Genomic DNA, 18,988 nt, shown 5'->3' with positions numbered 1-18,988 from the left:
CCGCTCCGATGTATGGTACTCGAACCATAACATCACTCCGCAATCCGCTCCGATGTATGGTACCCGAACCATAACATCACTCCGCAATCCACTCCGATGTATGGTACCCGAACCATAGCATCACACCTCAATCTGCTCCGACGTATGGTACTCGAACCATAACATCACTCCTCAATCCGCTCCGATGTATGGTACCCGAACCATAACATCACTCCTCAATCCGCTGTGATGTATCGTACCCGAACCATAACATCACTCCTTAATCCGCTCCGATGTATGGTACTCGAACCATAACATCACTCCGCAATCCGCTTCGATGTATGGTACCCGAACCATAACATCACTCCTCAATCTGCTCCGACGTATGGTACTCGAACCATAACATCACTCCTCAATCCGCTCCGATGTATGGTACCCGAACCATAACATCACTCCTCAATCCGCTCTGATATATGGTACCCGAACCATAACATCACTCCTTAATCTGCTCCGATGTATGGTACTCGAACCATAACATCACTCCGCAATCTGCTCCGATGTATGGTACCCGAACCATAACATCACTCCTCAATTCGCTCCGATGTATGGTACTCGAACCATGACATCACTCCTCAATCCGCTACGATGTATGGCACTCGAACCATAACATCACTCCTCAATCCGCTCCGATGTATGGTACCCAAACCATAACATCACTCCTCAATCCGCTCCGATGTATGGTACTCGAACCATAACATCACTCCGCAATCCGCTCCGATGTATGGTACCCGAACCATAACATCACTTCCTTAATCCGCTCCGATGTATGGTACTCGAACCATAACATCACTCCTCAATCCGCTCCGATGTATGGTACTCGAACCATAACATCACTCCTCAATCCGCTCCGATGTATGGTACCCGAACCATAACATCACTCCTCAATTCGCTCCGATGTATGGTACCCGAACCATAACATCACTCCTCAATTCGCTCCGACGTATGGTACTCGAACCATGACATCACTCCTCAATCCGCTCCGATGTATGGCACTCGAACCATAACATCACTCCTCAATCCGCTCCGATGTATGGTACCCAAACCATAACATCACTCCTCAATCCGCTCCGATGTATGGTACTCGAACCATAACATGACTCCGCAATCCGCTCCGATGTATGGTACCCAAACCATAACATCACTTCCTCAATCCGCTCCGATGTATGGTACTCGAACCATAACATCACTCCTCAATCCGCTACGATGTATGGTACTCCAACCATAACATCACTCCGCAATCCGCTCCGATGTTTGGTACCCGAACCATAACATCACTTCCTCAATCCGCTCCGATGTATGGTACTCAAACCATAACATCACTCCTCAATCTGCTCCGATGTAGGGTACTCGAACCATTACATCACTCCTCAATCCGCTCCGATGTATGGTCCCCGGACCATAACATCACTCCTTAATCCTCTCCGATGTATGGTACTCGAACCATAACATCACTCCGCAATCCGCTCCGATGTATGGTACCCGAACCATAACATCACTCCTCAATCCGCTCTGATGTATGGTACCCGAACCATAACATCACTCCTTAATCCGCTCCGATGTATGGTACCCGAACCATAACATCACTCCTTAATCCGCTCCGATGTATGGTACTCGAACCATAACATCACTCCGCAATCCGCTCCGATGTATGGTACCCGAACCATAACATCACTCCGCAATCCGCTCCGATGTATGGTACCCGAACCATAGCATCACTCCTCAATCTGCTCCGACGTATGGTACTCGAACCATAACATCACTCCTCAATCCGCTCCGATGTATGGTACCCGAACCATAACATCACTCCTCAATCCGCTGTGATGTATCGTACCCGAACCATAACATCACTCCTTAATCCGCTCCGATGTATGGTACTCGAACCATAATATCACTCCGCAATCCGCTTCGATGTATGGTACCCGAACCATAACATCTCTCCTCAATCTGCTCCGACGTATGGTACTCGAACCATAACATCACTCCTCAATCCGCTCCGATGTATGGTACCCGAACCATAACATCACTCCTCAATCCGCTCTGATATATGGTACCCGAACCATAACATCACTCCTTAATCTGCTCCGATGTATGGTACTCGAACCATAACATCACTCCGCAATCTGCTCCGATGTATGGTACCCGAACCATAACATCACTCCTCAATTCGCTCCGATGTATGGTACTCGAACCATGACATCACTCCTCAATCCGCTACGATGTATGGCACTCGAACCATAACATCACTCCTCAATCCGCTCCGATGTATGGTACCCAAACCATAACATCACTCCTCAATCCGCTCCGATGTATGGTACTCGAACCATAACATCACTCCGCAATCCGCTCCGATGTATGGTACCCGAACCATAACATCACTTCCTTAATCCGCTCCGATGTATGGTACTCGAACCATAACATCACTCCTCAATCCGCTCCGATGTATGGTACTCGAACCATAACATCACTCCTCAATCCGCTCCGATGTATGGTACCCGAACCATAACATCACCCCTTAATCCACTCCGATGTATGGTACTCGAACCATAACATCACTCCGCAATCCGCTCCGATGTATGGTACCCGAACCATAACATCACACCTCAATCTGCTCCGACGTATGGTACTCGAACCATAACATCACTCCTCAATCCGCTCCGATGTATGGTACCCGAACCATAACATCACTCCTCAATCCGCTCTGATGTATGGTACCCTAACCATAACATCACTCCTTAATCCGCTCCGATGTATGGTACTCGAACCATAACATCACTCCGCAATCCGCTCCGATGTATGGTACCCGAACCATAACATCACTCCTCAATTCGCTCCGATGTATGGTACTCGAACCATGACATCACTCCTCAATCCGCTCCGACGTATGGCACTCGAACCATAACATCACTCCTCAATCCGCTCCGATGTATGGTACCCAAACCATAACATCACTCCTCAATCCGCTCCGATGTATGGTACTCGAACCATAACATCACTCCGCAATCCGCTCCGATGTATGGTACCCGAACCATAACATCACTTCCACAATCCGCTCCGATGTATGGTACTCGAACCATAACATCACTCCTCAATCCGCTCTGATGTATGGTACTCCAACCATAACATCACTCCGCAATCCGCTCCGATGTTTGGTACCCGAACCATAACATCACTTCCTCAATCCGCTCCGATGTATGGTACTCAAACCATAACATCACTCCTCAATCCGCTCCGATGTATGGTACCCGAACCATAACATCACTCCTCAATCCGCTCTGATGTATGGTACCCGAACCATAACATCACTCCTTAATCCACTCCGATGTATGGTACTCGAACCATAACATCACTCCGCAATCCGCTCCGATGTATGGTACCCGAACCATAACATCACTCCTCAATCTGCTCCGACGTATGGTACTCGAACCATAACATCACTCCTCAATCCGCTCCGATGTATGGTACCCGAACCATAACATCACTCCTCAATCCGCTCTGATGTATGGTACCCTAACCATAACATCACTCCTTAATCCGCTCCGATGTATGGTACTCGAACCATAACATCACTCCGCAATCCGCTCCGATGTATGGTACCCGAACCATAACATCACTCGTCAATTCGCTCCGACGTATGGTACTCGAACCATGACATCACTCCTCAATCCGCTCCGATGTATGGCACTCGAACCATAACATCACTCCTCAATCCGCTCCGATGTATGGTACCCAAACCATAACATCACTCCTCAATCCGCTCCGATGTATGGTACTCGAACCATAACATCACTCCGCAATCCGCTCCAATGTATGGTACCCAAACCATAACATCACTTCCTCAATCCGCTCCGATGTATGGTACTCGAACCATAACATCACTCCTCAATCCGCTACGATGTATGGTACTCCAACCATAACATCACTCCGCAATCCGCTCCGATGTTTGGTACCCGAACCATAACATCACTTCCTCAATCCGCTCCGATGTATGGTACTCAAACCATAACATCACTCCTCAATCTGCTCCGATGTAGGGTACTCGAACCATTACATCACTCCTCAATCCGCTCCGATGTATGGTCCCCGGACCATAACATCACTCCTTAATCCTCTCCGATGTATGGTACTCGAACCATAACATCACTCCGCAATCCGCTCCGATGTATGGTACCCGAACCATAACATCACTCCTCAATCCGCTCTGATGTATGGTACCCGAACCATAACATCACTCCTTAATCCGCTCCGATGTATGGTACCCGAACCATAACATCACTCCTTAATCCGCTCCGATGTATGGTACTCGAACCATAACATCACTCCGCAATCCGCTCCGATGTATGGTACCCGAACCATAACATCACTCCGCAATCCACTCCGATGTATGGTACCCGAACCATAGCATCACTCCTCAATCTGCTCCGACGTATGGTACTCGAACCATAACATCACTCCTCAATCCACTCCGATGTATGGTACCCGAACCATAACATCACTCCTCAATCCGCTGTGATGTATCGTACCCGAACCATAACATCACTCCTTAATCCGCTCTGATGTATGGTACTCGAACCATAACATCACTCCGCAATCCGCTCTGATGTATGGTGCCCGAACCATAACATCACTCCTCAATCTGCTCCGACGTATGGTACTCGAACCATAACATCACTCCTCAATCCGCTCCGATGTATGGTACCCGAACCATAACATCACTCCTCAATCCGCTCTGATATATGGTACCCGAACCATAACATCACTCCTTAATCTGCTCCGATGTATGGTACTCGAACCATAACATCACTCCGCAATCTGCTCCGATGTATGGTACCTGAACCATAACATCACTCCTCAATTCGCTCCGATGTATGGTACTCGAACCATGACATCACTCCTCAATCCGCTACGATGTATGGCACTCGAACCATAACATCACTCCTCAATCCGCTCCGATGTATGGTACCCAAACCATAACATCACTCCTCAATCCGCTCCGATGTATGGTACTCGAACCATAACATCACTCCGCAATCCGCTCCGATGTATGGTACCCGAACCGTAACATCACTTCCTTAATCCGCTCCGATGTATGGTACTCGAACCATAACATCACTCCTCAATCCGCTCCGATGTATGGTACTCGAACCATAACATCGCTCCTCAATCCGCTCCGATGTATGGTACCCGAACCATAACATCACTCCTCAATCTGCTCCAATGTATGGTACTCGAACCATAACATCACTCCGCAATCCGCTCTTATGTATGGTACCCGAACCATAACATCACTCCTCAATCCGCTCCGACGTATGGTACTCGAACCATAACATCACTCCTCAATCCGCTCTGATGTATGGTACCCGAACCATAACATCACTCCTCAATCCGCTCTGATGTATGGTACCCGAACCATAACATCACTCCTCAATCCGCTCCGATGTATGGTACTCGAACCATAACATCACTCCGCAATCCGCTCCGATGTATGGTACCCGAACCATAACATCACTCCTCAATTCGCTCCGATGTATGGTACTCGAACCATAACATCACTCCTCAATCCGCTCCTTAGAACCTCCATAATACTCCCTGTATCAAGTATGGGTCCTCTGCTTTCAGTAGTACGGGCCCATACTACCTGCTACATCTACCCATACTTTCCACACGGACTATCCCGGAGCTCCTAAGTAGCTACTCTACCTGCTCTTTCACCAATCCCATCGTGCGTGCTCGTTCCCCAGCGAAATTCTCTACTCTGCCAGCGCACTCATCTGGCTAAGGTTACTCCCTAGGCTCTTCCTAGATTTCCACACTTCTCTACCATCAGCTGCTGAAGAGCTCCTAATGATGCCAGCCATCTACCTCCTGAATATCGTCATATTCACTTAATAGCTGACTCCCATCATCAAGAGTTCCACAAAGCACGAAGAAAGCAGCATTCGGGCATTGAAGCGTCCCTTTCAGTACGAAAAACCTCCTTAGGTTTTTATCCACTCACCTTCCTCATTCGTGATGGATATCACTGAACTCTATCAACTCCGCCCCACGTGGGCATCTGGCTACCCTCTCGGCAAGCTCCTCATATGCTCATATAGATACCTCTTCCATATTACTTCCCTGCTCAAATCCCCTAAAGATTTCATGTTGGACACTCTTGCTCAGCACATATTCAAAAGCACATCACATATATCAACAACCCTAGGCTAAGGCATCAAAAATCAGGCCACTCTAGTCCTAAAATATGAATTGGCTAGCCTGCCTCTAGCATGCACACTATCTCATAAAATATATCACAAATATCTCATAACACAAAATAAGGGTGTTTTGGGAAATCACTGTTCGGGCTCTGGCTGATTGTACACACTGCTCTTTTTGCTTTCTCTTTGAAACTCTTATTCTCTTTATAAAAACACATTTCTTTTTGGAAAATTTTCTTAAATCCTCAGTTTGAGTCTAGATTTACCCGAAGGTGCATCCGAATCCCTCAAACCAAGGCTCTGATACCAACTTGTAACACCGTAAATTTCAAAACAAGTTTTCATTTAAAAATTATTGTTAATTCTTAAAAACACTTTTCTTAAAATTCCAGTCATAATTGAATTACAACAACATAACTCCATTTTCACTTGCTTAATAAACCAGGATCCTCAAAACATGACTCTTTCTCTGGTGTGTACAATCGAGCCGGTGTCGTCCCGTGATCCTGAGAGAAACCTGAAACACATAACACAAAACACTATAAGCACGAAGCTTAGTGAGTTTCCCCAAAATACCACACATAACACATATTAGCCACTCGAGGCTATAACTCTGTGGGTCCGTGGACCCTACTCTATGAACCCTCGGGTTCTAACTCTGGGAACCTTCCGGTTCTAACTCTGTAAACATGCACAACATAAATCACATAGAAATAATGCAGTACAACACATAACATACATTGCATACAAAAAATCTGTCACATAACTCTGGTTACCTACTCAAGGTAAAGTATAGTGAGAAGACTCACCTGGCAAGCAGAAAGCAGATATCCGCACACTTGAATCTCGAACTCGCCACCGCCTAACACATAAGGAAAATACTCTCATGAATATAACTCTCAAGACTAGAATCAACCCTCTCTTGCTAACCTCTTAAGGCTAAAAGACCATTTTACCCCTCTCTTGGCCCAAAGGCCACATCGCTGACCAAACCCTAAAAGTCAACAAAAGTCAATGGTCAACTTTGACCGGACTCGGCGAGTGCACTAGGGCGACTCGGCGACTCTATATGCGTCCACTGACTCCCTCGAATCCTCTCTTGACACATCGAGTATTTCTCTGACTCGACGAGTTTCACCTGGCATAAATTGCGGGGCCACCACGACTCAACTCGCCGAGTCTCAAGAACAACTCGGCGAGTTCCGGCTTGACTCAGTCCCCCATGACTCTCCCTGACTCACTGAGTCGACCCCTCAACTCGACAAGACCAATCGCTGAGTGGTTACGGGAAAACTTCATGCTACTCGTCGAGTCTGTTCTTCAGACTCGGCGAGTCCATGCCATGCATAACTCAAACTCACTTCTGAGGTCAGATCTGTTCCATACAATCATTGATCTGGCCTCCCCAGGCATGATAATCATGTAAAGTCCAAACCTTGGTGTTCAAACAATAACTATTTGCTCCTAGATGATGTTTTAGCCCCATATCTCATAACTCTAGGTCAAAACTCTCATGAATCCTCATAAAGCTTAAGGAATAAAGCTTCTCTGGACCTCTATGGATCTCATACCAAGCCTCATCACAAATAGGGACAAAATGGACATCAAATCTAACCAACAAAGGGGTCAAGAAACCCTAACCCCCATGTTTTTCATGACAACAGAAAAGGAAGCCAAAATATACCTCCAAGATGATGCTTTGAGCTCCAAAATCGAAGGATGTCCACCTCCCTTGCCTCCTCTTAGCTAGAATCTCCTTTGCCTTGCCAAATAAAGCTTCAAAGGTCAACAATGGCCTCTTCTCTCTCCCAAAACGCTCAAAATCTCTTTAGGGTTTCTCTCTGGGGTTGGTGGCCGCAAATGACGGCCATAAGCCCCTTTAAATAGGTCTCAAACCCTGGAAATTAGGGTTTCATTAAATAGCGTGGACTCGCCGAGTCCACTTTTGGACTCGCCGAGTCCAGACGCGAACCCACGTACAAAACCGCGATCCTACTCGACGAGTTTGGACTCCAACTCGCCGAGTCTCGTCACAATCACCCAAAAATAAGGAATAAAATAATACTTGGGAATTCGGGGTGTTACAGGAATAATCAAGATTAAACATGCCATTGAAAAGCCCAATGAATCTCAAAGGATCTAGGAGTTTCAATTCATTTAAAACTTAAATTTATTTTTCGTTTTTCATGATGGAAATTGGTAAATCTTCATTTACCTACCTTCAAATGTTCTGCAACTAGATTATGGCATAGCTCTTCCATGTTGAAGAACATTGTGTTGGGTCCTAGCCTTAAATCACAACATAAATCACAAAGACATAATGTAGGATATCACAATACTCAATATAAGCACATAAACCCTAGGATCACACATAGATTACCACTCAAGGTAAGTATAGTGAGAAGACTCAACTCGTAAGCTAGCAAGCTAATAAACCTTATACACGAATCTCCGAACTAGCCTCTGCCTAACATAGAGGATAATTATCTTTAATTAACACTTAAATCACGACTCTAAATAAACTAAGTTATTTATCTCTCAACTCTTGTTATGGGTAAAAGACCATTTTACCCCTCCATGGTCCTCATAATCCCTGTCTTGACCAAATCGTAAAGTCAACGAAAGTCAACACTCTAGTCAACAGTACATGTTGACCCGACTCATCGAGTGCATCTTTGTGACTCATCGAGTCACCTCGTGTCTTCATAATGTCGCAAAAATCCAATTTAACTCGTCGAGTTGGCACATCAATTCGTCGAGTTACCCATGTCCAAACTCGTCGGCAAGAACCCTAGTCGCCTGGTCCACTCAGCTCAACGACTCGGCGAGTTCATTCAGTCTATGTTCCCATTCATATGTTTTAAAGCAGATCTGCTACTCCAAAGTCTAGATCTAGCCTACTAAGACTAAGATACCACGTAAAGTCACAATCTTTATGTACATGCATGGCACATAGGGCTTCAAAACGCCATAACAAGTTCTATTTGGAGTATCGAGCACAAAAGCTCTTCTATGGCTAGATAAAGTTGGGACCTTTAGACTCTAAGGACCTCACAAGGTCCAGATCTGATGTGTCAACCTCATGGTATGCTCAAATAACTCATTGTCCAAAGATGGTTGGGAGAAAACCCTAAAAACCTCCTTAAACTAAAATCTCACAAAGGAAAGGTAACGATAGAAGCTTTTTAGCTTTGCACTGAAGCTAATCAGTGAAGAACTCTGGATCTATAGCCCCACCTCGATCCAGCACGTCAACCTCTCCAAATCTCCTTTCAAAGATGCACAAAACCACTCAATTTAGCCTCTCTCTCTCTCTCTCTCTCTCTATCTCACAAATCAAACTGATCGATTAGGGTTTCACATAGGGGAGTTGGGTGACTGGTCAGTTGGAAATGAGGGCTTAAGGCCCTTTAAATAGGACACAAATCCAGAGAATTAAGGTTTCCTAACACAACGCCAGCTCGCCGAGTTGGTCTCTTCGACTCGTCGAGTTGGCAACCCACAAGGTCAAATCCGTCTCTACTCGACGAGTTGTGGCATCAACTCGTCGAGTTACTCAGTAATTCTCAAAATAAATAAATATATATAAATAATAATTTACCTGGAAGTCCGGATGTTACAATTCTCCCAATCAGACTTCGCCCTCGAAGCCATGCTCCGAAAATAACTCTGGGTACTGCTCACACATCTCAGACTCTGGCTCCTAAGTCCACTCAGATCCCTTTCGATGTTGCCACTAGACCTCAACCAGGGGAACCTATTTATTCCTTAACACCTTCACCTTCCGATCTAAGACCATTATAGGCCTCTCAATGTTATTCAGGCTCGCATCTACTTGAATATCCTCTAAGGGTACCAATGCAGTCTCATCGGCTACACACTTCCTTAACTAAGACAAGTGGTGGGTGTTATGAATATGGCTCATCTCTGCAGGTAGCTCCAACCGATACACTACCTTCCCCACCCTATCAATCACTCTGAAAGGACCAATGTGTCTAGGGCCCAACTTGCCCCGTTTCCTGAATCGGATCACCCATTTCCACAAAGATACCTTCAGGAGGACAAAATCTCAAACCTGGAACTCTAGCTCGGATCGTCGCCAGTCTGCATAACTCTTCTAGCGACTTTAGGCTGTCAGTAACATTTGTCTGGCCTGTTGAATCTTCTTAGTCATCTTGAGCACTATCTCAGTGCCACCCATCGCTTTCTACCCTACCTCTCCCCAACAGATAGGAGTCTGACACCTCCTCCCATATAAAAGCTCAAAGGGAGGCATACAATTACTGGAATGATGGTTGTTGTTGTAAGAAAACTCAGCCAAAAGCAACTAGGTGTCCCAACTTCCTCCGAAGTCCATAACACATGCACTCAACATGTCCTCAAGCGTCTGAATCATTCACTCACTCTGCCCGTCAGTCTGCGGGTGGTATGCGGTACTGAAGTGCAATTAGGTACCCAACTCCTCATGAAACTTCTTCCAAAACCTAGAAGTAAAACACACATCCCGATCTGAAACTATCGATGTCGGCACTCCACGTCATGCCACCACCTCTCGTACGTAGATCTCGGCCAATCTCTCTATAGAAGAGCTCTCACTGATAGCGAGGAAGTGAGCACTCATCGTCAACCAGTCTACAATCACCCATATCGCGTCAACCCCACGTGCAATCCTCGGTAAGTTGCTGATAAAATCCATAGAAATCTGTTCCCACTTCCACTGGGGAATCTCTAGAGGGTGTAATGGGCCATGTGGACGCTGGTGCTCCGCCTTAACCCGACGACAGGTCAAGTACCTCTCAATTATCCATGCCACATCCCTCTTCATACAGGGCCACCAGTAGTCTCTCTTCAGATCCAAATACATCTTACTGGCCCTAAGTGGATCGAGAATCTCAATCTATGCACCTCCTCCATCGGTATACCCCATGCTAAACTGGTATAGGGCACCCAAATCCGCCCACGGAGAAATATAAGCCCACGACTATCCGTCTCAAAGTCAGAAACCTGCCCAATCACCCACTCCCTATTGTGGTTCTCCGCTCTCAAATAGTATCTAAGACTGGAGTCATCACTATCATCCTCATACATATGTCTCGGATCAGAGCACTCGCTGCTCTACGGCTCAGGGCGTCAGCTACTATATTAACCTTGCCCGGACGATATAAGATCTGGCAGTCATAGTCTTTCACTACATCTAACCACCTCCTCTGTCTCACATTTAGGTTGGGCTGATCCATGAGGTACTCCACGCTCTTGTGGTCTGTATATATGGTACATCGGACTCCATACAGATAGTGATGCCAGATCTTGAGGGCGAACACCACCGGCCCGAACTCCAGATCATGGGTGGGATACCTCGTCTTATGAGGCTTCAGCTGCCTCGATGCATATGCTATCACGTGCCCCCTCTGCATTAACACCGCAGCCATCCCGAATATAGAAGCATCACAATAAACTACAAAGTCCTCCACTCCCTCAGTAAGGGCTAACATTGGAGCTTCACACAATCTCTGTCGAAGAGTCTCAAATGAGGCCTGTTGCTCGGGACCCTAAGTGAAAGTAACACCCTTTCGGGTCAATCTAGTGAGAGGGACATAAATCTTGGATAAATCTCTTATAAACCTCCGATACTAGCTGGCCAAACCTAGAGAACTCCTGATTTCGGTCAGGGATCTCGGCAACTCCCATCTCAAAACTGCCTCAATCTTGTCCGGGTCGACCAATATCCCATTTCGATTAACGAGGTGTCCCAGGAAGTGGACCTCTCATAACCAGAAATCACACTTGGAGAATTTAGCATAAATCCTCTTCTTCCTCAATACTCTAAGAATCTCTCTAAAATGCTCCTCGTGCTACTCTTTGGATCTCGAATACACATAAATATCTTTGATGAAGACAATCGCCAATCGAACCAATATAGGCCTACGCACCTGATTCATGTGGTCCATGAACGCTGTTGGTACGTTGGTGAGCCCGAAAGGCATCACCACGAACTCGTAGTGCCCATAACGAGTCATAAAGGCCGTTTTCTGGATATCCTCCTCGCAACCTCTCATCTGATGATATCTAGATATCAAGTCAATCTTGAAGAACCAAGACTCGCCTTAAAACTGATCGAACAAATCGTCGATCCTCGGTAATGGATAACGTTTCTTAATCGTCAGCTTGTCCAATTCCCGGTAATCAATACACATCTGGTATGAACCATCCTTTTTCTTGACAAAAAGGATCGCCACTCCCCACGGTGAGCCTCTCGGTCTGATACAACCCTTACATAGCAGCTCCTGGAGCTGTAAGGATAACTCCTGCATCTCTGCTGGCACAAGGTGATAAGGTGCTTTGGCAATAGGTGCCGCACCCGGAACCAAATCAATCTGGAACTCCACCTGCCTCTCAGGAGGCACACCCAACAACTCCTCGGGAAAAGCATTCAAAAACTCACACACTATTGAAACTTTTGAGATAGGACTTGGACTCTCTGTAGCAACCTGCATATCCATCACGTACGCCAAAAAGCCCCTATAACCCTGCTATAAACTCTGGCTCGCCCTGGCAGCAGAGCAGAAAGCTGATCCAGATCTGGTACCCTCCCAATACATCGTAAGCACTCCCCCACTAGGGTCTCGTATGGTCACCATATGATGCTCACAGTCCATCACAGCTCCAAACTGACTCAACCAATCCATGAACACTATGACACAGACATCACCCATCGCAATCGGCACCAGGTCTATCAGGAACTCAACACCGAAAATCTCTACTACACATCCTCGGATTACATTATAGCGAAAACCACATGCTCATCGACTATAGAAACCCTCAAAGGTCGACTCAACACCTCACGTCGAATACTGATGTGAAAACTAAAAGCTAAAGACACAAAGGATCGACTCGCACCCGAGTCAAATAACACCAAAGAAGGTACATAACTCACAAGAAAAGTACATATATACAACACACTATAGGCACAGTGAATCTCAAAATAATCTAAATAAGGAAATACATACCAGCCATGACATCGGGCACTATGCAGACCTCCTCCGCTGTCAGCTGAAAAGATCTCCTACGAGCCTCCGGTGTCTCGACCCTCGCTGGTCGACTATCAGTTGCACGCAAAGCAGCATGTGCAGAACCCTGAGCTGATCCCTGAATGAGCTAAGGGCACTCGGCCTTCCGAGGGCCAGTTTGGTTGTAGTGAAAGCAAACTGCAAACCCCTTGGGGCAATCCTTCGTCATGTGCCCCTCTTTGCCACATTTGTAGCAAAACCTTGCTCGACACGACCCCTTGTGATTCTTTCCACACTTGCCACACATGCGGCCATTTTGTCCCCTAGCTATCGTATCAAAAGGCTTAGCTCGCTTCGTTGCTGGTTGCGACTGCACTGGTCTCCGGTCCCTACCCTGAGACTCCTCCTCCTCTCTGGTATCGTATCAGCAGGCTTAGCTCAATCTCCATGCGCCTCACGTTGGTTTGAAGCTCAACCAATACTTGGTACGACGAGTTCGCCATGAACTCCCGTATATCCCTACTTAGTATGCTCAGATAATGACTCACACGTGCCTACTCAGTACACATGTGCTCAAGGCAGAACAACGCCTTTGCGTGAAACATCCTCGTAATCTCAGTCACCGACACTGTCTTCTGCTTGAGAGACAGAAACTCATGTCCCAAACGCTCCCTCTCCACCGGGGGAACATACTCATCTTAGAACAATTGTGTGAACCTTTCCCATGTCACTACAGTATGATCTGCAGGAGTAAAATTGGCAGTCACAAACTTCCACCAGTCCTTCACCCTGAAGCGAAGCTGGTTCAGCACAAACCAAAATCTCAAGTGATATGGACATGAAAATGTGTAAAAACATCCCTCAATGTCAGAGATCCATCTCATGGAAATAATCGGATTTTGTGCCCCATCAAACTCTGGTGGCTTCGTGTTGTTGAACTCCCGGAGCAAGAACGAGTCACCTCCCTGTGGCCTGGCAGTGGCGACAGCCACGGTGGCTGCAGCAGCAGCAACCTCATTAACAGCAACATACCGCTCATAAAATAACTCAATCAGGGTGGTCTTAATAGACCCAAACATCTCTGTATCGCCTCTCGAATAGCTATGGTCACCTCCTCACGAATCATCCTGCGGATCTCTTCATGACTAGTCCCACTGCTCCCTAGGTTGTGCCGTGTACCCACCATGATGTCTCTGAAACACAACTCAAAAATCATCAGAGACTCGCTTGATTATATGCACACTCCATCAGTCGTCCCTAATTGCTCCTTAGCATCGGAAGGATTCTTAGTTAGGTTGCTTACAGATCCAGTGCTTTCAGTAGTACGGGCCCAATACTACCTTCCACACCAACCTGTATTAACCCCAAGTCCTCCTCCTAGGATCCTAATTCACAAGTACTCTATCTCTCATGAATAACAAACTACTCTCTCAGTAGACCCCTCATATTCTCATCTAGGTATCTCTCCTAGATTATCCCTCAACTCAGACCTCTCTCTAAGTGATTCCTGCTAAATACTCCTACTCAACATATACCCAAGGAAAATATCAGATAGCCACAACTCCTAGGCTAAGGCATCGCAAACCAGGCAACTCTAGCCCTAAGATATGAAATACCTAGCCTATCCTCTATCATGCATCACTAAAATCTCGTAAATATCTCATAACACAAATAAGTAAGGGTAGTTTAGGAAATCATTGTTCGGGCTCTGACTGATTGTACACACTGCTCCAACTTGTTTTCTCTTAAAACTCTTTCTCATTTTAGAAAAATCATTTCTTTTGAAATTTTTTCTCAAATCCTCAGTTTGTGTCCAGACACACCCGAAGGTGTATCCGAATCCATCAAACCAAGGCTTTGATACCAACTTGTAACACCGTAAATTTTCAAACAAAATTTTCATTTAAAAATCACATTAATCTCATTAACATAAAGCACAAAATCTCTAAATTCTCAATATATCAAAAACACATGTCCATAATAACAAAATCCAGGATCCTGAAATGTAATTCAGTCTCGTGTGTACAATCAAGCTGGCGCCTTCCCGTGATCCTGAGAAGTACCTGAAACACATTACACATAACACCACAAACACGAAGCTTAGTGATTTCCCCAAAATACCACACAAATCTCATTAGCCTCTCATGGCTATGCTCGAATAAGACCCTCCAGTCGATGTGTCTCAGTGGGACCCTTCGGTCCCACAACTCAGGTGGACCCTCCGGTCCTAACTCAGTATACTCAGTATAATACACAACATAAATAACAAAGACATAATGCAGTATATCACAATACTCAATATAAGCACATAAGATCCTTCGGTCACACATAGATTACAACTCAGGGTAAGTATAGTGAGAAGACTCATGTCGTAAATTAGCAAGCAAATAAACCTCGTACAAGAATCTCCGAACTAGCCTCCGCCTAACACATAGGATAACTATATCTAGATAACACTTAAATTACGACTCTAAATAAACAAAGTTATTTCTCTTCCAAATGTTGGGATGGGTCAAAGACCATTTACCCCTTCATGGTCCTTATAATCCCTGTCGTAACCAAACCCTAAAGTCAATGGAAGTCAACACTCGATTCAATAGTCCATGTTGATCCGACTCATCGAGTGAATCTATGTGAATTGTCAAGTCACCTCGTTTTTCATAATGTTGCGAAAATCCAACTTAAATCGTCGATTTGGATCATCAACTCGTCGATTTACCCATGTCCAAACTCGTCGGGGAAAACCCTAGCCGACTTGTCGAGTCAGCTCAACGACTCGGCGAGTTCATTCAGTCTATGTCCTCATTCAGACATTTTAAAGCAGATCTACAACTCCAAACTCTAGATCTAGCATCCCAAGACTAAGATACCACATAAAGTCACAATCTTTACGTACATGCATGGCACTTAGGGCTTCAAAACGCCATAACAACTTCTATTTGGAGTATTAAGAGCAAAAGCTCTTCAATGGCTAGATAAAGCTGGGACCTTTCGAATCTAGGGACCTCACAAGGTCCGAATCTGATGTGTTAACCTCATGATATGCTCATATAACTCATTGTCCAAAGATGGTTGAGAGAAAACCCTAAAAACCTCCCTAAACTAAGATCTTACAATGGAAAGGTAAAGATAGAAGCTTTTTAGCTTTGCACTGAAGCTAATCACTGAAGAAATCTAGATCTACATCCCTTTCTTGATCCAACATGTCAAGCTCTCCAAATCTCCTTTCAAAGATGCACAAAACCACTCAATTTAGCCTCTCTCTCTCTATATATCTCTCTCTCTCTCTCACACAAATCAAACTGATTGATTAGGGTTTCACACAGGGGAGGTGGGTGGCTAGTGAGGCGGAAATGAGGGATTAAGGCCCTTTAAATAGGACACAACCCCAGAGAATTAAGGTTTACTGACATTGTGCCAACTCACCAAGTTGGTCTCTTCGATTCGTCGAGTTGGCAGTAAAACCCTTGTGGTCAAATCCGTGTCTACTCGACGAGTTGAGGCATCAACTCGTCGAGTTGCTCAGTAATTCTCAAAATAAATAAATAAATTAATATAAATAATAATATACATGGGAGTCCGCATATTACACAATTGTCATAAAATCAGAGAAAAACATCATATGCGGAATCCCAATGGTGTGTGATGCAGTCAACCCGGTTCTTCCCTTTGCAACCGGAAGTACCTGAAACATAAACTGAAAATAGTAAGCACAAAGCTTAGTGAATTCCTGAAACTACCCCATACCATAGATAATAAACCATACACTGGACCCCCGCCTAACCTTGGGCCTCGCCCAACATCAAGCCCCGCCCGACGTCGAGCTCTGCTTGGTATACAAATTTGTTATTCTCAAGCCTCACCTGTCACTGGGCCTTGCCCACTATACGCATACAATCAATATCATATAATCGTGCTAACAAATATAGAAATCATAAACAGTAGCGTATGTTACAGTCCTTAGGCCTCACTTGGCATCGAGCCCCACCCGATACGCATAACAGTACATAACACGTGCAATGGTCACGCAAACTCCTAGCATCCTAAGATATCAACAAGGGTCGGCAGTAGTGCCTTAGACCCGCTAAACCCAATGAGGAAACTCACCTCGAAAGCTGAATCTCACAGAAGAAAATCCCTAGTTGCTACCCTGACAACTCCCTGAGCTATCAGAAAAAAAATAACACCCCTTCAAAACTTGGGTTCCAAATTATAACCAATAATCCATACTTGGGGTAAAATGACCATTTTACCCCTGGCCTAGCTTGATCCACAACTAAGGCCCAAAACCACAAACCACTAAGGCCTTATATTAAATAATCTTCCAAAGCCCACTAGTGGCCCACTTATGGCCCAATTTTCCAAATTGGCACCTAATCATTCTAATGGGCGTTACCCTAAAGGCCAAACATAACCATAACCCAAAACCCTGATTTAAGATGGCCCATTATAGCCCAAAGGAACAACGTACAAGAATATGGCCCAACCCGAGGCCCAAACAACGTTAAGCCCAAACTGCCGGAGTATGCGGGGCGTACTCGACTGTTCGCTAAGCGTACACGCTGCATGGCTTATACGTTGCGCGTACGAGCTTCTACGCCTAGTGTACTCACCCAGTAAGCATTTTCTCCATTAGGTACTTAACCACTTAAGTCCAAGAGACCCAAACACAGATATGAATCATATACGACCTATTAACCCATAAAGTCAATATCTTAGTGTCTTTGCATGCCCCAAATGGGCCCAAACTTGAAATATGGCAATCTACTTCCATGAAATGGCCATTACTCATGCATAGTTAGATTAAAGCTTCAAAGAAGGTAACTTTATGACTCTAGGACCCAAAGAACACCAAGTGTAATAACTCTAAGCTTTAGAAATGGAAGTAATTGTTGGATTAGGTGTCTAACCATAACTATAATTGGTATGTACTTGAACCGGGAGTATCATGGTCCATTTTAATTTGCGTATCACTAGGACAATTTGATAGGTTGGATATTTAAGAAAGAGGTTACGTGTGATTTATTGATATATTATAAGTATAATATATTAATATGAAATCATATGATTTAATTAGTATTGATCAACAATTAATTTGGAATTAATTTAGTGATCAAAAGAGACTAATTAAATTAATGGGGACTGATTATGTAAATCAGTAATATATATGGTTGGGCTATTGATCCATGATGGGCTAAGTTTATGTAAGAGTCCAAGAAGAGTTAGCCCACATGAGTTATGGATCATAACCTAAGTTTATGGATTAGGGTTTACATATGACCCTTGGATTCCTACACTATATATATGTCACCCTATAGCCTAAAATCGTACACACTAGTGTTCTTGGAGTTCATATAGCCGATTTCGGTGTCTAGAAACTCTCTCTCAAGTCCTCCATTTCTTTATGGTGTGTTGTGAACCGTTTGAGGCATCACACTTAGGGTGGTAAGTCCTTAAAGGCCAAATACAACACGTTCTACAAACTACATCAAGAGATATTTATCTAACTGGCTTTATGTTCAAACAAAATGATTGTATGCTAGTTGTAGGATTCATGATTTGGAAATTTTATTGCATGTATAACTAGAGAAAACTTAGATCTAAAGCACTAGGGTTATATGTGCACCATAGGGATGTTAGAATACATAAAATCCAACAGTGGTATTAGAGTGATGGGTAGTTTTCTATTATATTGTTGCTTGGTTGATTGTTCAAATCAAAAGAAAATCATTTTTTGGAATCTGACAG

The sequence above is a fragment of the Lactuca serriola genome, chromosome 4 (assembly GCF_051521515.1).
Source record: "Lactuca serriola cultivar US96UC23 chromosome 4, Lser_US96UC23_V15, whole genome shotgun sequence".
Taxonomy (NCBI): Eukaryota; Viridiplantae; Streptophyta; class Magnoliopsida; order Asterales; family Asteraceae; genus Lactuca; species Lactuca serriola.
Note: the sequence above shows the minus strand (reverse complement) of the source record.